At 34.7% G+C, this 20,461-nt stretch overlaps 1 long non-coding RNA gene across 1 annotated transcript; it reads right to left on the bottom strand.

Annotated features, from left to right (window-relative positions):
• Positions 1–5,967: 5,967 nt before the first annotated feature.
• On the bottom strand, positions 5,968–7,159 carry LOC132564713 (uncharacterized). The gene is made up of 2 exons (XR_009554905.1): positions 7,076–7,159; positions 5,968–6,721 (listed from the first exon to the last, which is right to left on the bottom strand). It is a non-coding gene; the product is annotated as an uncharacterized LOC132564713 (long non-coding RNA).
• Positions 7,160–20,461: the final 13,302 nt, after the last annotated feature.

Here is a 20,461-nt window from a genome sequence, read left to right as displayed (position 1 = left end):
ATAAAACGAGAACATCTGTGACACTATAAGCTATTTTAACTCTTTTTCTTGTAAGTAATTAAATTCACAACACACAGAATCTGAGGAATACAAATTTAAAAGCCTACATACATTATCTTATTGTGTAAATTCTGCTTTCTGATTTATTACTAATAATAACTGTATTATGATTTTATTATGCCCATAGCATAATGCAAGTAAAAGATACTTAAAAGTTTATCAAGGTTTCAGATTTAGACAGGTTCCAGATTACTTATATCCATCTCTCTGTCCATCTGTACACACGCAGGCAGACAGATGTTTCACTATCACATGTATACAGTAGAAAATATAAGATATATATACTATTTCAGGGTTCCAACATGAGGGCAACTAATTTTACAGTGGGGGCAGGGGCATTTTTGTCTTAGAGACATTTTCTAGTCACTTTACCTCATCAATCTACTGAAGTGTTACAAATATTTTACTGGCTGAAAAGTTACAAGGATGAAGTTCAAAATTGTTTGCAAAGAGAAATTACCTCCTCAGACATGTTAGGTCACAGTTGTTAAATCGTGATTCACACTGTTACACTGATCAATACAGATACAAGTACTTAATAGGACTTTAAGTTTCATAAATCATTTCTGTAGAAACTTAGATTTTGTACTTAAGACTTTCTGTTTTATAATTTCAGAGGGTACAGTTTCGACTACATGGATAAATCCAGAGGATGGCAGTGAATCCATAACCACTCTGACTATACCCCATGTATTGCAAAGCTTGCTAGGATATGGTGCTATTCCCAGAAATCATGGGTCTATACACTTTGACCACGAGTCACAACGTCTTTCCAGTGTAAATACTTGTGCACCGGCCATAACATTCAGCAGCATCTCTACCATCATTATTTATGAACATTTTACTAAAGCAATGCTAGACATCATAGCTGGAACTTATGGTTTTGGTTGTGTTTAAGAACACCATCAGACGGAGGCTATTAAAATCAAGTGATTTGAGGATTGAACTGTTAATTACTGCTACAGTTGCTGGTAATGTAATTATTTTATTAAACATGAAATATTGACATGATAATGATTATAAATGCTTAACAAGTTTCCCTATTTGTTTGTCACCTTTAGCAAGTAATTACACATAAATTAATGGGATTATGACCTACCACGAAGTTTGAAGTTTGTGCATGAATAATTGCTGACAGTCGACATAATTAAGCTAAGCTTCTTAATAATTATCAGTTCAAAAATATTTGACACCTAAGCTTACTGTTTTAGGATTGAGAAAAATCATTCATACACAAAAAGCCATTAGCCACCTTTATTTGACTGTACTCTAGGCAGTTGGTCAAACGTCCACACAAATATATTAATGAAGGAAATAAAATATAGAACAGTAAGTAAATGTCTAAGGAAAACCTATCAATGTTAAAATTGTAAATATCATTTCAAAAGAGGAAAGATAAAAAAAATGGAATGATACTGTTAAAATATTACCTGGTATACAATAATTATCAAAGAAAATAAAATATTTACACTAGCATATTAATGAGATGTTTTTGTCAATATTATGAATTACTTTGTCAAAGGGTACAAGTGAACAAGACTGCAGTTGTATATTGCATTTGAAGAATTACAATCCCCCACTAGATGTAACAACATATTTCTCTCCTTTCCTGCATGACGAAGGTCACTGTGACCTACTTTTGGTACATGACACACTGTCTCACCATATACTACGTATGAATTCCCAGTACGAAATATACAAGAATATCAGAAATGTTTCGCCTACCCTGGACACCTTTGACCCTCGGACCTGAAAAGCAATCCTAAGCAAGCCCTTTTGATGAGGAAGCACTGTATTAAGTTTGAAATTGATTGGCCAAAGGAAAGTAAAGCTATTGCGAAAAAACTGATTTTATATTTATAGTAGTAGTGACCTTGACCTTTGACCCTCAGACCTGAAAAGCAATCCCAAGCAAGCACTTTTGGTGAGGAAGCACTGTATGAAGTTTGAAGTTGATCGGCCTATTGGAACTCAAATTATCGCAGAAAAACCTTAGTGTGTATGACATCGCCGACAAAGTGATCCCTATTTGTTGCAATATTATTATAGGAAATAGAGCCAGGACAAGTTTTTTTTTTCGAAAAAAAACATAGGTCAAAGTCACAACGACCTACTATTGGTATATGACATGGTACCACCAAGTATGAAGTTCCAGTACAAAATAGTATTGAAGATAGAAACTGGACAAGATTGCAGAAGAGACTGACAGAACAGATGCAAATCTATCAGTACCCCAGCATTAACAGTAAATCAACTTCATATTGAAATAAAATGTTTCTATTTTCATTTAGAGGCAGTACTTTAGTTAGATAGTAATTATTCATTCACACCTACTACGATAACTTTTTCAAGTTGCACCACTGTTATTGTCTTTTATTGCTGGATCACATCCAAAACCTCTTGAAAAATTTCGACTCCAAGCTGTGTTGATTCAAAGGATCGTGATAATATTCCTCTAACAGCACATCTATACTGTTCCGAAATACTTGTTTCGGGAATGTCAATACCATTCACATCCAGGTTAATTGGCCCATCAACATCAATGCCAAAATGTTGCAAGTCATCCTGGTGAAAGAGAAGTGTATGTAATTAGACACTGAAATAAAACTTAAAGGGGCATTCCTTCGTTCAAACGGCAGAAATATGCCAAAATTTCATTTTACAATATTTAACCAGAAAAGAGATTTACACGTCTGCTTATGCCTATTAGTAATGAAATATGAATAGAAAAGTACACAAAATCAATGCCTGAACAGTCATTCTTTGCAGTAATTAGTCATACTTTGAGTTGAATTATAAAATTTATAAGTTTAATACTGATGAAATCTGGGTTATTTGGAGACTAAGGTAAAGTTGAAATCTTTTGCCGTTCAGGAAAATTTACACATTTCCCGATTGATTTTATTTTTACAGCCGAAACTTGTTTCGGACGAAGTAATGCCCCTTTAATTATATTCAATTTAATTTGAAAATGAAGATGATCTGATGGAAATTGGAAAAGTTTTTACCCTTTTCAGGATGATACAGCTTACTAATTAAGTTTTGTAGAGATCAGTTGAAAATGGAAGAGATCACTGCATATTATCATACCAGGTATAGTGAAATAAACAAGCTTACAGTTAGTGTTGTATGCAACACATGTCCCCTGCCATATATAATACTGTATTTTTCTGCAAATAATCCCATGTCTGCTAAATGTAAGTGTATTATTACCTCATAAGCCCACCAAGATTCATAAAGATCAGTTGAAAAATGTAGATCTCCAGATAAATTGAAGTTTACGATGTATGCTGGCAGACGGACAACGCCATACCATCATACATCTGTCTTTCCAAAGGCATATAAAAACTAAAAGAAAAGGACGATGTGGTCCCCCTTCCACTCACCAGACTATCAAGACCAAACTCAACTGATAAATTTTTCATTGATTTAACAATTTGAACCTGAGCTGGTAGGTTAAAAGTTTTGATACAACTTAACCTCAGTAGTACCAGTGAAACTTTGTAAGTTCTTAACTGTTTTATTCCCTAAAATGCTGTGAGAGTGGATCAAGTTCGTTCATTAAGTAAACTTGGTAGCATGCTTCAGGCCCAATATCAGTATTTTTGACATATTCATCATGAGTCGCGCTGACCTCATGAATCTTGAAAAAATATCATTCCTTAACTAAGTCAACCATTCTAGTTTTGTTGATGTATGCCTTGTACTTGCTTCACAACTGACCTAACCATTCCTCTTAACCTTATGTCAATGCAATTAGCAAAAGTTGGGACTATGGCATAAGCCACACATCCACCAATCAACTGCATCGAGGTGTGGTATCAAATATTCCTTATGTTGTGGTTCAAGAAAATTGTGTAATTTTATTACCATGTTCTGTGATGAATCAAATATTCACCCAGATAACCATAGTTGCAGAGGAGTACTATTATTTTCTGTCCTTAGTGGTCTGTTCATCAGTGCATCCCGAAATTGATTAAGGTGGTTTTGGATCCAAGGCAGATACACTAAATGCAGAGCTGCCAGATGAACCTCATTCTCAACATTCACAATGCCCTCACTTTCCAAATTGTGAAACAAGTTAAAGTATAAACACGTCACACTACACCAAAGTTCCCTCCACAGTCTTTCAATTCTGAAAAAAAAAAAATTTATGATAAAAGTCTCATTTTGTTAAATGCAATACACTATGAATTAAGATTTTTGTTTTTTCACTTAAATTCCTGAGTACCCGGTAATATTTTATCTTGCTTTCAGAAATCACTGGTTTTATCATTGCAACACAAATAGCATCGTTTCAATCATTCAATGAGAAAACTTTCACACTATCATTACATTATTTCAAATATATAAAAATGTGAACAACATATTCTGAAATATGATTCCTTTATTACTTTCAACAGTTTCAACTTGCAAATCCATAACTTTCCATAGTGACATATTCTCATTAAATACTACATGCACTACTATTGTACAATTATGCCTTATAGGGTCCTCCACCTCCATCCACTCTATATACCTTGAAGTCTGAGACGTAAAATTTTAATATTTTGTTTACCTTTGGTTATGTACACTGCGACCAGCAATAACGCTATTTGATCCTCTTCTTTCCACCATGAATGCTGCGACTTCCACATTTTCCCCACCTTTGTCAGATCTCACTTTCTCCGGGAGGCCATACTCTGTAACAGCTTCAGTGAATGCTTGTAGTCTCTGCCCGATTATTTGAATTTATTTTTACCAGCCTCCATCTGGCAAATAAGATGGAGAGTTAAATATGCATAAAAGATAGATCAAGTCATCTAACAAAAACAAAAAAACAAAGTCTATATAGTTTGAATATCAGAATATATGACAATAGTAATATGCTAGCAACAAGTAATATAAGACTCTTCTATATGGGTATGTAGGATAGGGATATTCCACCTGAGGGGTCACAAAATATGGTAAAACCCGAGGCTTGCCGAGGGTTTTTACCACATTTTGTGATCCCGAGGGTGGAATATCCCTATCCTACATACCCATATAGAAAAGAGTTTTTTTCTCTCATTTCTAATCTCATATTATTAAATATTTGCACTCACCTCGCGGTAGCCATCACTGGACGCAGCCATTTTGCAGATTTCTATTTTTTTTCTTTGGGCCATATACATAAAAAAAAATGCTGAAATAAATTCTCCATCTCCGAATTTTGCAAACTACGTTTGCGGTCGAAAACATAATATGGACTTTGAATGTAAACATCCAACGTCAGTGTTTAACTTTTTTCTTCAAGCGGGCTGGGTCAAATACCCTGTCAAATATATCACCCAGAGACATGCGTACGCGTTCAAATATAGTGCCTTAAAACACGCAATAAAACAACACTTTTCTTTTTAATATGTACTATTGCTCACTTTATAATGTATCATAATCATTTTTTACATCTTTGAACATGTTGGTCAAGTTATTAATACTACTTCACTGTCAATAGTAATCTTACAAATCTTACACATTTATGAATGGAATTCTTGGTTTGCTTGTGAGATGACGTCACTTACGTCACACATTTCGCGCCACACAGACAGGAGGAAAGTTAGTCACTGTCACTTTCAATCACACATGGACGACGGCGGAAAGGCTGAGTCCCAGTTTGGTGATGCTGATATTTATAGAACAGTTTTGTTAATACGAGCCTGCAAACAATGACTCCAATCGACTATGCGTGTTTGTGGATGAAGCGGTTGACGAGGACATAGTCAATGAGTGCGTGGGAAAAAACTATGAATTACTCCGCGCGCGAGGCTTAATTACACAGGCGCCTGTGTAATAAACGTCTATCATGACCATGTTTATTGCTGTCACATGCCCGAGGGCGAACACCTTATTGACCTGGAAGCTACGAACAGACAACTAAGAAGAAATGGGTAAACTTAACAATTTATTTACACAATAACAATTAGAGACATAGCACACAAGTTCAACACTAACATATTACAGTTTGGTAGGGATCCCTCACACTACTACACACTACACCAGGTATTTGACTAGAAGAATAATTTTCAAGTAATTTCAAGGTCTCAGAAGTCGATTCAAATTTACACTAAATTTGAAGTATATTTAAAGTTCACTTATACATTTCATACAGCTTGAAATTCTCTAAACGTAAGCAAATTCATCATTGCTGTTAATGCAAATATACAGTACAGTTCATCCTAAATCCTCAATGACTCTTAAACCACAGAGAAGTACTAAAATGTCACTAATCAGCTGATAATGTAAACACTGCCAAAGTTCGGCAACACCGCTACTTCCGGTACACTTGTATACAGACAGTTCACAGTTCGGCTTACTGTATACGACTAAACACAGACGGTTCACAATTCGGCATCACACATTACATTACCGTACGAAACACAAAGTTCTAACAGGTTGACACAGCCCGAAAGTGCTCTACCCAACAGCTGTCTAATGCGATGGTATACGTCGACGTCTGTCCCGAAGCTGTCCAGCCGTCCGAGGACGAGTCATGTGCGATACAAGCTGACGACGAGGAATTTCACGAATGAGGCACTCCGGAACGCCGCTGGTCACCGGACGGGTATGTGTCCTTCCATATCCAGGCGTCGAGGCTGCAGCATCAGCCTGAGCCCACTACTGTCTAACTGGTCATGTCATTGAACTATATAAATGAAACAATACAATTTCTCACTACTGTGCCGTGACCAAAGACAATACAGCACACCACAGTTCGGCAGCCAAGCATTAAACTCACTTTTGCCACTTACACTAAAGAAAAATAGCTTCTAACATACCTTGTCAAGCTAAAGAAACATTTTCTTAGTACTATCATTTACTCCTATTGCCACTTAGTAGCCATTACATTACTGCAAAATACAGTTAAATAGATTTTCTAGTATGAAATTTACACCGCTGTTTCACAAAGTCCAATTATTCAAAATATACAAAAATATGGAATGACAGCTTGAGCAACTATTATCAATGAAGAACACATGATTAAAAGATCCGGACTCACCCCTGGGAATGTCCCGTTACCCCTTTAGCCTTGCATTATTTTGGACTTTTTGGCCCACAAATCTGGCCGTCCTTCTCTCGCCATGATCTCTCCATGTGCTTCCCCAACCCAGTGTAAGGTGTGCTCTGATTGGTCAACATTCTGAGCACTGACCAATCATATATAAGTAGACTGCCCTGCTGTAATATACTGAACCCCATAACATACCGTAATGTATGTAGTAAACAACTGTTAAACATAATTTTGTCTCAAAGTTAAATTACCGTAAATAACCTAACATTTTCCTCCTATCCATACAAAAATACCATTAAAAAGTTTTATAAATAAACATAACTCACTTCACCAACAATTGTATTATATTGTCACTACTTCGTGACAAGTGCTTATTAAATTTATACATGTACAATATCAAATTTATTAGTCGAGAGAATATTATCAAGCGAGATGTTCAATTATCATATCTTTTTAATTTCAGGAGAAAAAAATCATTTAAAAAACAGATGTACAATAAGTTAACATATTTCTATAATGACAATAGCCAGTGTCAAGGTATAAGCTCATCTTTGCACTTTGTGCCGGGTGAGCTAAAAAAAACTGTCTACAGTAAACTTGTTTAGAGCGACTGGTAACCATAGCAACAAAACTTTTCATACAAATTGAAAGATGTCAGCTTTAATCATATCTATTCCAACCTTATCAATTTGTGGTTTCCATCTATATGCCATAAAGCTTGGGGTCCACTGACACTGTATGTTCGGCTCTGGATACGACATGTTGAAAGGAATAGTCGTCTGAACAAGACACCCTCAGGGTCGACACTTTTCAAAGCAGCCCGGACTCTGTATTCTTGTATCCTAAATATTGATGAAAGTGATTTTTAAGAGGTCAATAGGCAGAATTACTTGAAGTTGTAATTTCACTGATGTGTGTTAACTTAGACCAGAACAATACCCAGGTAATTTTTTTATCAGCTAATTTAACAATTAACTTCAAAAAGATAAAACAACAGTATGATTCATTTTTTACTATGCATAAGATACTGTTTCTTGTTTGTATTTTGAGTTTCAATAAAAGATGCCTGGTTCCACTTGTATAAAGAGTCTCAACTTAACATTTCCTCATGCTGAGATTTTCCTCAACTAATATCTCCTCAAAAATGGCTTGTATAAAAATTCCCCAATGGAATTGAGGACATCCTAGCTGAAGACATCTTCAAGTTACTAAACAAATACAATAATACAAATGTACGTGTATAGGACGAGATTCCAAAGTAAAAGTTACTAAATTTACTACATATATTATGGCGGAAATCCCCTTCCATACATCCTGAATTGTAAAAGTTACTAAATTTACTACATATATTATGGCGGAAATACCCTTCCATACATCCTTTGATTTAAACATATTTTATTTGTACAAAGTATACAAGCAGGATTGGGCACAAGTTTTCTAACTTATATAAAGCCCTTTCCTATAAAATTTTACAAAATACATATTAACAAGACAAGACGACATGTTTAAATACAATTATAATATACGAAAAAAAAACGAGAGAGAGAGAGAGTTTAAATAACTTCATGTAGAGCGGTCTCTCCTGATACAAACAACACAAGTAAAAATACAAAACGCTTTTCATAACTTTCAAACTTTTCTACAGTTCATCACATCCCGTGCGAATACCGCTTCTCCTGGCATCCGGGTCCTTCAGGAAAAAAAAAAAAACGTCACTTGTGTCGGAGCAAGGAGAGACCAAATATTTTTACATTTATCACGGAAGGAGATAGAGGGAGGTAGATAGAGAGATAAAGATCAAAATCTGTTTGAATTAAGTATATATTGCTGAGTGATTTGACATATTTTTACATTATCTTCATATGAGTAGATAATACTACCATGTAGGAGTAACTGCAGGTCTAGAGGGATAAAATTATTTAGTTCTCGGTACAGAATGGCTCTCTGGTCCGAATAAATATTACAAACAAAAAAATAGTGGTAAGTATCTTCAACAGGGTGTCCACATTGACAGAAACGATAATCTATTAGATTGGATCTGAAAAAGGTCATTATTTAAGGTACTGGATTTATTTCTTAACCTAGCGTGTAGTATATTAGCCTTACGACTACCAAGCAAATAATAATATGGAACTAGTGTAGTGGGTCGAAGAGAATATTTATAGATAAAGTAAGAAACACTTTGTCTAAGTTCAAGTTCAAGTTGGTTCCAAAGTCGGATAGTAGACGGAAAGAAAGATAAGTTGTAGTCTGAAATTTAGTAAAGAATAATTTTGTGCATTACGGAGGTTATATTGTGAATTTTCAGATACTAAAGGGGGCAATAGAGTAGACAGATAATTTGGAGTGAGATTATTAACTATTTTGTAGAAAAGCTGTAGTTTTCTTCTAGTGCGTCTTTCTGATAATGGTTCTAGACCACTCTCAGAATACAGTGATTCTCTACTGGTATAAGAGGGTAAACCAGTGATAATTCTGATAGATTCTAACTGAAGTTTTTCTAGTTTGTCTGCATCACTGAGAGAACACCCATCCCAAACTTCACAACAGTATTCTAATAATGGAAGTATATAAGCCTTATAGATTTTGACTAAAGTTTGTCTATTTAACATGTATTTTAATTTACGTAGGATACTTACCTGTTTAGATGCATCTTTACAAATGTTTTCTATATGTTTACCCCATTTACAATTCTCATCTAAAGTTACACCTAGATGTTTATGATGTTCAACAAAATCGACACTCACATTATTATATTTAATATCTATGACATGATCATGCTCTATGTTTGAAATAAGTAAGGCTTCCGTTTTTAGGGGATTAAATTTAAGTTTTAAATTTTTTTAGTAGTCTGTTTCTTTTCCTAATTTCACGTCGTAATTCCGAATTGAACCAGGGCTTGTCGTTAGGTCGGATAGTAACAGTTTTTGTCGGTATGCATTCCCCGGCAATGTCTAGGTATCTGTTTGTAAATGATTCACACATATCATCCGGGGAATGCGACGTCGTAAATAAATCTAACCAGTCAGTGTCGTTTAGTTTGTCATTAAAAAGTTCAAAATTTGCTTCTCTATAACAAGTAATTTTGCGTTCATATGCCCTTTTAACAGCAGTCTCAACAGTCAGTTCAACAGATGTCGCTTTATGGTCAGAAAGGCCGTTATCTATGTCAATTACGTCAGAAAAATTATAAATACACGTGTCGGAGAGAAAAAATTGGGTAGTGTAGCAGTCGTGCGTCCAATGCGTGTCGGGCTGTCTATAACGTTGGTCAGGTGAAAAGAGTGAACAATGTCAGTAAGTGCATGTGTGTTTTCTATGGTTAGGAGATCAACGTTAATGTCACCAACAACAACTATATGTGTAGTTTCATGAAAAGCGGATTCTAGAGAAAGTCGAAAGTGATTCCAAAAGGCGTGTGAGATATTCGGAGGTCTATATAAAGTACACAACAAGTATTTCTTCCTTGGAAACTGGATCTCCGTCCAAATAACTTCACCCACCCGAAATTCTAAATCAGCTCTACGACGGGTGCACAAGAGCCTGGATGTGTATACAGCTATACCCCCACCCGGAGATCCCCTATCCTTACGGTATAATTCATAACCATCTAGGAGTACGTCAGCATCCGCTATAGATATATCAAGGTGAGTCTCAGTGACACAGACCATATCAAAATCTGATGTCAAATTTTCTAATTGAGATAATTTATTCCTCAAACTACGGATGTTAAGGTGAAAGATAGATATATCGTTATTTTCAGAGGGGCCAGGGTTAGGATGGATATCATTACAGACTAGTAGAAGGAGATGCAGTATTATCAGGAAACATGAATTATCAGTTATACAAGAAAGAAGGACATGAATGAAACAGCACAATCTTGTTAAGATAAATATCACTCTAAACCTGAAGTCATTAAAACACTTAAACATATTTATATAGATGAAAAACTTTTGTGAAATAGGTATACCGGTGATACGAAGATAGAAACAACCGATACTGGGCTAGATCATTACCCTTGATCGTCAAACAATAACTTAAACATAGAGAGGCCATCGGTCAAATAAACCACAGTTAAATTAAACATGTAATCGTCAAAACACTCAGTCTTAAGGTATGATATATATAGGTCGTGACAGGAAAGGTGAAAGGTGAGAAAGAAGAAAATATAGAGAAAGGACACATAAACAAAACACCTAAGTATTCTTATGTGGAATGTCATAATAGGAATGATGGAGAGGAAAAATAGAAAATGGTGAAGTACCTAGATTTGTTATAGAATAATTCTATAAAACAATATGAAAATTCTTTAGTCACTAAGTGAATATAGCTTTCTTTAAAATGAATTTCTATGTACAATAATATGATTCCATCTAGACATGAAAATATTACAGAAGGTGGAAATATTACCAGACTTGCACACAGACACACTTACATGAAACCACACACACATGCATACCCTATTCACTGATAAGGACAATTTACAGAAGTATTCATACAGGCACACAAGTAAAAATACACATGTAAAAAATAAACACATACAGCAACAGGAACTATGTACAAAAATATGCAAATTCATTGCATAGATCAAAATGACAATACATGTACAAAAATATCTTATCGGTATACTACACACTATATGTCGATAAACATATAAATTACTGTGTAACCATGTAAATACCTGGTGTTTTAACACACAATTACTATGCAGCCATGTAAATACCCAATGTATAAACATATAATTACTGTTTAACCAATAAATACTTGATGTATAAACATGTAACTACTATGTAACCATGTAAATATCTGATATAAGAAAACATGTAATTACTCTGTAATACCTGATATTTAAACATGTCATTATTATTAGAGCCATGTAAATACCTGATGTATAAACATGTGATTACTGTGTAACTGTGTTATCATGTGAGTACATACATCCTGAATTGTAAAAGTTACTAAATTTACTACATATATTATGGCGGTAATCCCCTTCCATACATCATGAATTATTGTGGGCCGAAATAAAGACTGATACATACGCCAGTCTGTTTGTTCGCGAGTGAATCGATAATTTTGAGAAAGATGAGACAGTTGAATCCACACAAGTACAGTATCACAACGATCACGAGTGACCAGGTGTACAAGACGATAACTACTGGAATGCAGGATTCGGAAGCGGAATCAACACTTAATATGATGAGTACCAACAAGACTCGTTCGATGAGTAAGAGTATACCATACTTTGTTTAACTGTTTATTGTTAATCATTCTATCTACCGTAATGGGATTACAGAGCTGGAACATACGTGGTGTAATGTTTGGTACACCTTATTTATGTGAAACGCTAGGTAACTCTGATATTAGTTTTTTTAGCAGAACACTGGTTACTGCCGGAACAATTAGACTTCCTTAGTAGTATTGACAGCCAAATTTAAAATATTTTGGAAGGTGTGATGATAGGTTAGCATTAGAACCTGAAAATAGAAAAGGTCGTGGTTTAGGAGGAATTGCTCTGTTATGGCGTGAACAACTTAAAGTAACTCCTCTTCTACAGGATGGTAATGACAGGGTAATTGGTATATATGTTGATACTGGTAATGTGTCCTATTACATTATTGGTGTTTTAATGCCGTCTACCAACTTACCACTATGTGATTACAAAGACACCATGCAATGTCTATACGATATGTTTGATAAATATGTAAAGGTGGTTCAGTTATAGTGATGGGGGATTTTAACGCTCATCTTTCAAAAGAATTGGGTAGCAAGAACAGCGTTGAGGCAAACGAGAGAGGGCGAATTCTCGCGCAGTTTATTCGAGATCGCTATTTAATGTCTGTCAATTCACAAAGCTGGTCTAACGGACCAAGCTATACTTACCTCTCTGGTGATGGAAGTAAAATGTCTATGATTGACGTTATTTTGGTACCGACATCTAAGTTTGATCTCGTTGAATCGTGACGTATATGCGATGATCATTTTCTCATCTACCTATCCAACTGACACTACGCGTAGTACTTCATAGGCGTCAAACTATAACTCCTAACTGAAAAGGGGTGATTGAGGTCACGTGGGTTAGAGTTGGAGGCTTTTTTTGTGCTCTGCAGAAATCATCAAATTCACCAAGTTATTCTATTTTACAAAGCCTCGTTTCTGACTATGTAAATTGTGGAATTATTCATCGTCGATATATCTAAGGATTTTAGAAAATTATTGGGCGGTTTTGATTTCAACAATGGACTGACCTCCCCACGGTGACTACTACTCAACCACGTAGACTTACATGTAGGAAGGCTATAGAGTTAGCTGGTGTATACACGATTTCTCGCTATCTCTCCGTGCCTACAAGTACGTTTATTTAAATTGTTTTTGTTATAAGATAATAGTACGCAGGCTAGTAGCAGTCAGAGACCTTAACCATATTTGCTATGATTTTATCCTTTCTCATCTTCCTAATCCTTTCTCCCTTTTTCTTACAACACTATTCTTTCTTGTTCTCTCGACTTCTCTGGATGGAAGGCTGTTTGATAACGGATAATTATCTACCGTCGCTATGGCGGACACAGGTGTGACAGTAATCTCGGCCAATTGTCAAGGATTAGCAGACAGTTTTAAGCGTACGGATGTTTTTGCATATCTTAGGGAAAAACGGTATAGTATTTATTGTTTACAAGATACACATTTTTCACGTGAAAATGAGGAATTAATTAGAAATGAATTGTTTTTTTTAACTCCTTTAGGTCAAATGCAAGGGGGGTTGCTGTTCTTCTGAATAACAATTTTGAGACAAAAGTTTTTAGAGAAAGGAAGGATTTAACAGGTAATTTTTAGCTCTTGACTTGGAAATAGAAGGCTCTCGTGTAACCTTAATTAATATATATGGCCCAAACCAAGATAATCCAGACTTTTATAACAAAATATCTGAAGCTATTGAAACTTTTAACAATAACAGGATTATAGTGTGTGGTGATTTTAATTTGGTTTTAAAGCCTGAGCTTGACTATGATAAAAATTACAAGAATATAAACAACCCTAGAGCTAGAAATAAAGTGCTGGAATTATTAGAGAATTTTAATTTAATTGATATTTTTAGAGAACAACATGATGAAACTAGGAGATATACATGGAGGAAAAGTAATCCAGTTAGACAAGCTCGTTTAGATTTTTTTCTGGTTTCAGAAAATTTACTCTCTAGTATCCATCTTTCAGGTGTAGACCCAGGATATCGAACAGACCATTCTTTTCCTAAAATCACACTGAAAATTAATGAATTTAAGAAAGGGAGGGGTTTATGGAAGTTTAATAACTCATTATTACAAGATATAGATTATTTGAATTGTATAAATAATTGTATAGATAATGTTAAGAAACAGTACTGTCTCCCACTTTATAACCTACATAATGTTGACAATATACCTGAATATGATTTACAGTTTTCCATTAATGATCAGTTGTTTTTTGAAACTTTGTTAATGGAAATTAGAGGAACAACTATTTCCTACTCTTCTCATAAGAAAAAGCAGCAAGACCATAGAGAGAATATTCTTAAGAAGTCTATAGAAGAACTAGAGAAGTTGAAAGAAGTAGATTTTGTGGAATTAGAGGAAAAGAAAAAAGAATTAGAAACTATCAGATTACAAAAAATCAAGGGGAGTATGATTCGTTCTAGAGCTAGGTGGGTGGAGGAGGGGGAAAAGCCAACTAGCTACTTCCTTAATTTGGAGAACAGAAATTTCACATCCAAAATAATTCCAAAATTGCATAAAGATAATGGAGATATTCTAACTAAACAGGAAGATATCTTGGAGGAAGTAAGTAATTTTTATAGGAAATTATATGATAACCCAAGTTATTCATGTGAAATAAATTTGATTAATCTTCTTTGTGACTGTGAGGTACCAAAACTGACTAAACATGACTCTGCTAATTTAGAAGGAGAAATTACTTATGAGGAAGCTGGAAAAACTTTAAAACACATGAAGAATAATAAAAGTCCAGGTTCTGATGGGTTCACAACAGAATTTTTCAAATGTTTTTGGCGGCAGTTAGGGCAGTTTGTTGTTAGATCAATTAATTATGGTTATCGCAGGGGGGAATTATCTATTACACAACGGCAGGGAATCATCACATGTATACCAAAAGCAGATAAACCGAGACATTTTATTAAGAACTGGAGGCCCATATCATTGTTAAACATTATTTACAAAATTGCATCTGGTACCATAGCTTATAGGATTAAAACTGTCTTGGACAAGTTGATAGACAGGGATCAAACAAGTTTTCTCACAGGGAGGTACATAGGAGTAAACACAAGGTTAATATATGACATAATGCAGTATACTGAAGAAAATGATATTCCTGGGATGCTGATGATGCTGGATTTTGAAAAGGCTTTTGATTCTGTGTCTTGGTTGTTTATTGATAAAGTTCTACACTTCTTTGGATTTGGTGAGAGTATTTCAACTTGGGTTAAATCTTTACATAATAATTCTTATTCAGTTATTAATCAGGGTGGTAATTTGTCGTCTTCTATTAATATTAAACGAGGCTGTAGGCAAGGGGACCCGATCGCCCCATATTTATTTATACTTTGTGTAGAAATCTTGGCCCTGAGATTGCGGAATAATGTTAATATGAAAGGTATGGATATTGATAATTGTCTAATTTTAGTTTCCCAGTATGCAGATGATACCTCCCTCATTTTAGATGGTTCAGAACAATCTTTGACAGAAGCAATTAAGGAACTTGATGAGTATGCAAAAATTTCAGGGTTGAAAATTAATGTAGAGAAAACACAGGTAGTGTGGATAGGTAATAAAAAATATAGTGAAGATTCGTTTTTACCAGATTTCAATTTACAGTGGGGAACGAATAAATTTACACTTTTGGGAATTATTTTTAGTGTTAATCTTCACGAAATTCCAAAGCTGAATTTTGACAAAAAACTCATCAGGTTAAAATCATTGATTAAACAATGGAGCAGAAGGTCTTTAACTCCAATTGGTAGAATTCATGTCATCAAATCCTTGCTTATATCACAGTTTAATCACCTTTTTATTTCACTTCCAAATCCAAATGAAAACTTTATTAAAAAATTAAATTCCATTTTATTTCAATATTTATGGAATGGGGGGTCTGATAAAATTAAGCGAGATGTTGTTGTTCAACACCATGTCAATGGAGGTCTTAAGATGGTTAATATAGATGCCTTCATGAGCTCTTTAAAATTAAGTTGGATAAGGAGGTTATTTCAAACCACTGAAAAATGGCAGGCTATTTTGAAAACCTATATTGATATTGATTTGCTGGCAAATTGCGGTAGTGAAAATATACAGTTATGTATAAGTAAATGTAAAAATCAGTTCTGGAAAGATGTTTTTAAATCATGGTATAAATTCATTGTGCAAAGAGATAATTTGGAAAATAATGAGTTAATCTCCAAAATACCACTCTGGTATAACAAAAAAATATGTATTGGGGGGAAACCTATTTTTACAAGGATTGGTACAAGAAGGGTGTGATCAATATATGTGATATTTTAAAAGAAGTTGCTCCAGTGTCTTTTTATACCTTAAATGAGTTTACACGTAAATATCACATTGCTACAAATTTTCTTCAGTACCACAGCTTCATATCTTCAATAAAAGATTTTATCTCTTCATATGATTTAACTTTATCGAACATATATTATGGCGGAAATCCCCTTCCATACATCCTGAATTGTAAAAGTTACTAAATTTACTACATATATTATGGCGGTAATCCCCTTCCATACATCATGAATTATTGTGGGCCGAAATAAAGACTGATACATACGCCAGTCTGTTTGTTCGCGAGTGAATCGATAATTTTGAGAAAGATGAGACAGTTGAATCCACACAAGTACAGTATCACAACGATCACGAGTGACCAGGTGTACAAGACGATAACTACTGGAATGCAGGATTCGGAAGCGGAATCAACACTTAATATGATGAGTACCAACAAGACTCGTTCGATGAGTAAGAGTATACCATACTTTGTTTAACTGTTTATTGTTAATCATTCTATCTACCGTAATGGGATTACAGAGCTGGAACATACGTGGTGTAATGTTTGGTACACCTTATTTATGTGAAACGCTAGGTAACTCTGATATTAGTTTTTTTAGCAGAACACTGGTTACTGCCGGAACAATTAGACTTCCTTAGTAGTATTGACAGCCAAATTTAAAATATTTTGGAAGGTGTGATGATAGGTTAGCATTAGAACCTGAAAATAGAAAAGGTCGTGGTTTAGGAGGAATTGCTCTGTTATGGCGTGAACAACTTAAAGTAACTCCTCTTCTACAGGATGGTAATGACAGGGTAATTGGTATATATGTTGATACTGGTAATGTGTCCTATTACATTATTGGTGTTTTAATGCCGTCTACCAACTTACCACTATGTGATTACAAAGACACCATGCAATGTCTATACGATATGTTTGATAAATATGTAAAGGTGGTTCAGTTATAGTGATGGGGGATTTTAACGCTCATCTTTCAAAAGAATTGGGTAGCAAGAACAGCGTTGAGGCAAACGAGAGAGGGCGAATTCTCGCGCAGTTTATTCGAGATCGCTATTTAATGTCTGTCAATTCACAAAGCTGGTCTAACGGACCAAGCTATACTTACCTCTCTGGTGATGGAAGTAAAATGTCTATGATTGACGTTATTTTGGTACCGACATCTAAGTTTGATCTCGTTGAATCGTGACGTATATGCGATGATCATTTTCTCATCTACCTATCCAACTGACACTACGCGTAGTACTTCATAGGCGTCAAACTATAACTCCTAACTGAAAAGGGGTGATTGAGGTCACGTGGGTTAGAGTTGGAGGCTTTTTTTGTGCTCTGCAGAAATCATCAAATTCACCAAGTTATTCTATTTTACAAAGCCTCGTTTCTGACTATGTAAATTGTGGAATTATTCATCGTCGATATATCTAAGGATTTTAGAAAATTATTGGGCGGTTTTGATTTCAACAATGGACTGACCTCCCCACGGTGACTACTACTCAACCACGTAGACTTACATGTAGGAAGGCTATAGAGTTAGCTGGTGTATACACGATTTCTCGCTATCTCTCCGTGCCTACAAGTACGTTTATTTAAATTGTTTTTGTTATAAGATAATAGTACGCAGGCTAGTAGCAGTCAGAGACCTTAACCATATTTGCTATGATTTTATCCTTTCTCATCTTCCTAATCCTTTCTCCCTTTTTCTTACAACACTATTCTTTCTTGTTCTCTCGACTTCTCTGGATGGAAGGCTGTTTGATAACGGATAATTATCTACCGTCGCTATGGCGGACACAGGTGTGACAGTAATCTCGGCCAATTGTCAAGGATTAGCAGACAGTTTTAAGCGTACGGATGTTTTTGCATATCTTAGGGAAAAACGGTATAGTATTTATTGTTTACAAGATACACATTTTTCACGTGAAAATGAGGAATTAATTAGAAATGAATTGTTTTTTTTAACTCCTTTAGGTCAAATGCAAGGGGGGTTGCTGTTCTTCTGAATAACAATTTTGAGACAAAAGTTTTTAGAGAAAGGAAGGATTTAACAGGTAATTTTTAGCTCTTGACTTGGAAATAGAAGGCTCTCGTGTAACCTTAATTAATATATATGGCCCAAACCAAGATAATCCAGACTTTTATAACAAAATATCTGAAGCTATTGAAACTTTTAACAATAACAGGATTATAGTGTGTGGTGATTTTAATTTGGTTTTAAAGCCTGAGCTTGACTATGATAAAAATTACAAGAATATAAACAACCCTAGAGCTAGAAATAAAGTGCTGGAATTATTAGAGAATTTTAATTTAATTGATATTTTTAGAGAACAACATGATGAAACTAGGAGATATACATGGAGGAAAAGTAATCCAGTTAGACAAGCTCGTTTAGATTTTTTTCTGGTTTCAGAAAATTTACTCTCTAGTATCCATCTTTCAGGTGTAGACCCAGGATATCGAACAGACCATTCTTTTCCTAAAATCACACTGAAAATTAATGAATTTAAGAAAGGGAGGGGTTTATGGAAGTTTAATAACTCATTATTACAAGATATAGATTATTTGAATTGTATAAATAATTGTATAGATAATGTTAAGAAACAGTACTGTCTCCCACTTTATAACCTACATAATGTTGACAATATACCTGAATATGATTTACAGTTTTCCATTAATGATCAGTTGTTTTTTGAAACTTTGTTAATGGAAATTAGAGGAACAACTATTTCCTACTCTTCTCATAAGAAAAAGCAGCAAGACCATAGAGAGAATATTCTTAAGAAGTCTATAGAAGAACTAGAGAAGTTGAAAGAAGTAGATTTTGTGGAATTAGAGGAAAAGAAAAAAGAATTAGAAACTATCAGATTACAAAAAATCAAGGGGAGTATGATTCGTTCTAGAGCTAGGTGGGTGGAGGAGGGGGAAAAGCCAACTAGCTACTTCCTTAATTTGGAGAACAGAAATTTCACATCCAAAATAATTCCAAAATTGCATAAAGATAATGGAGATATTCTAACTAAACAGGAAGATATCTTGGAGGAAGTAAGTAATTTTTATAGGAAATTATATGATAACCCAAGTTATTCATGTGAAATAAATTTGATTAATCTTCTTTGTGACTGTGAGGTACCAAAACTGACTAAACATGACTCTGCTAATTTAGAAGGAGAAATTACTTATGAGGAAGCTGGAAAAACTTTAAAACACATGAAGAATAATAAAAGTCCAGGTTCTGATGGGTTCACAACAGAATTTTTCAAATGTTTTTGGCGGCAGTTAGGGCAGTTTGTTGTTAGATCAATTAATTATGGTTATCGCAGGGGGGAATTATCTATTACACAACGGCAGGGAATCATCACATGTATACCAAAAGCAGATAAACCGAGACATTTTATTAAGAACTGGAGGCCCATATCATTGTTAAACATTATTTACAAAATTGCATCTGGTACCATAGCTTATAGGATTAAAACTGTCTTGGACAAGTTGATAGACAGGGATCAAACAAGTTTTCTCACAGGGAGGTACATAGGAGTAAACACAAGGTTAATATATGACATAATGCAGTATACTGAAGAAAATGATATTCCTGGGATGCTGATGATGCTGGATTTTGAAAAGGCTTTTGATTCTGTGTCTTGGTTGTTTATTGATAAAGTTCTACACTTCTTTGGATTTGGTGAGAGTATTTCAACTTGGGTTAAATCTTTACATAATAATTCTTATTCAGTTATTAATCAGGGTGGTAATTTGTCGTCTTCTATTAATATTAAACGAGGCTGTAGGCAAGGGGACCCGATCGCCCCATATTTATTTATACTTTGT

This window comes from Ylistrum balloti, unplaced genomic scaffold (assembly GCF_031769215.1).
Source record: "Ylistrum balloti isolate Yb309-2 unplaced genomic scaffold, AGI_CSIRO_Ybal_v1 Utg372630, whole genome shotgun sequence".
Lineage (NCBI taxonomy): Eukaryota > Metazoa > Mollusca > Bivalvia > Pectinida > Pectinidae > Ylistrum > Ylistrum balloti.
Note: the sequence above shows the minus strand (reverse complement) of the source record. Positions and strands in the feature narration are given on the sequence as shown.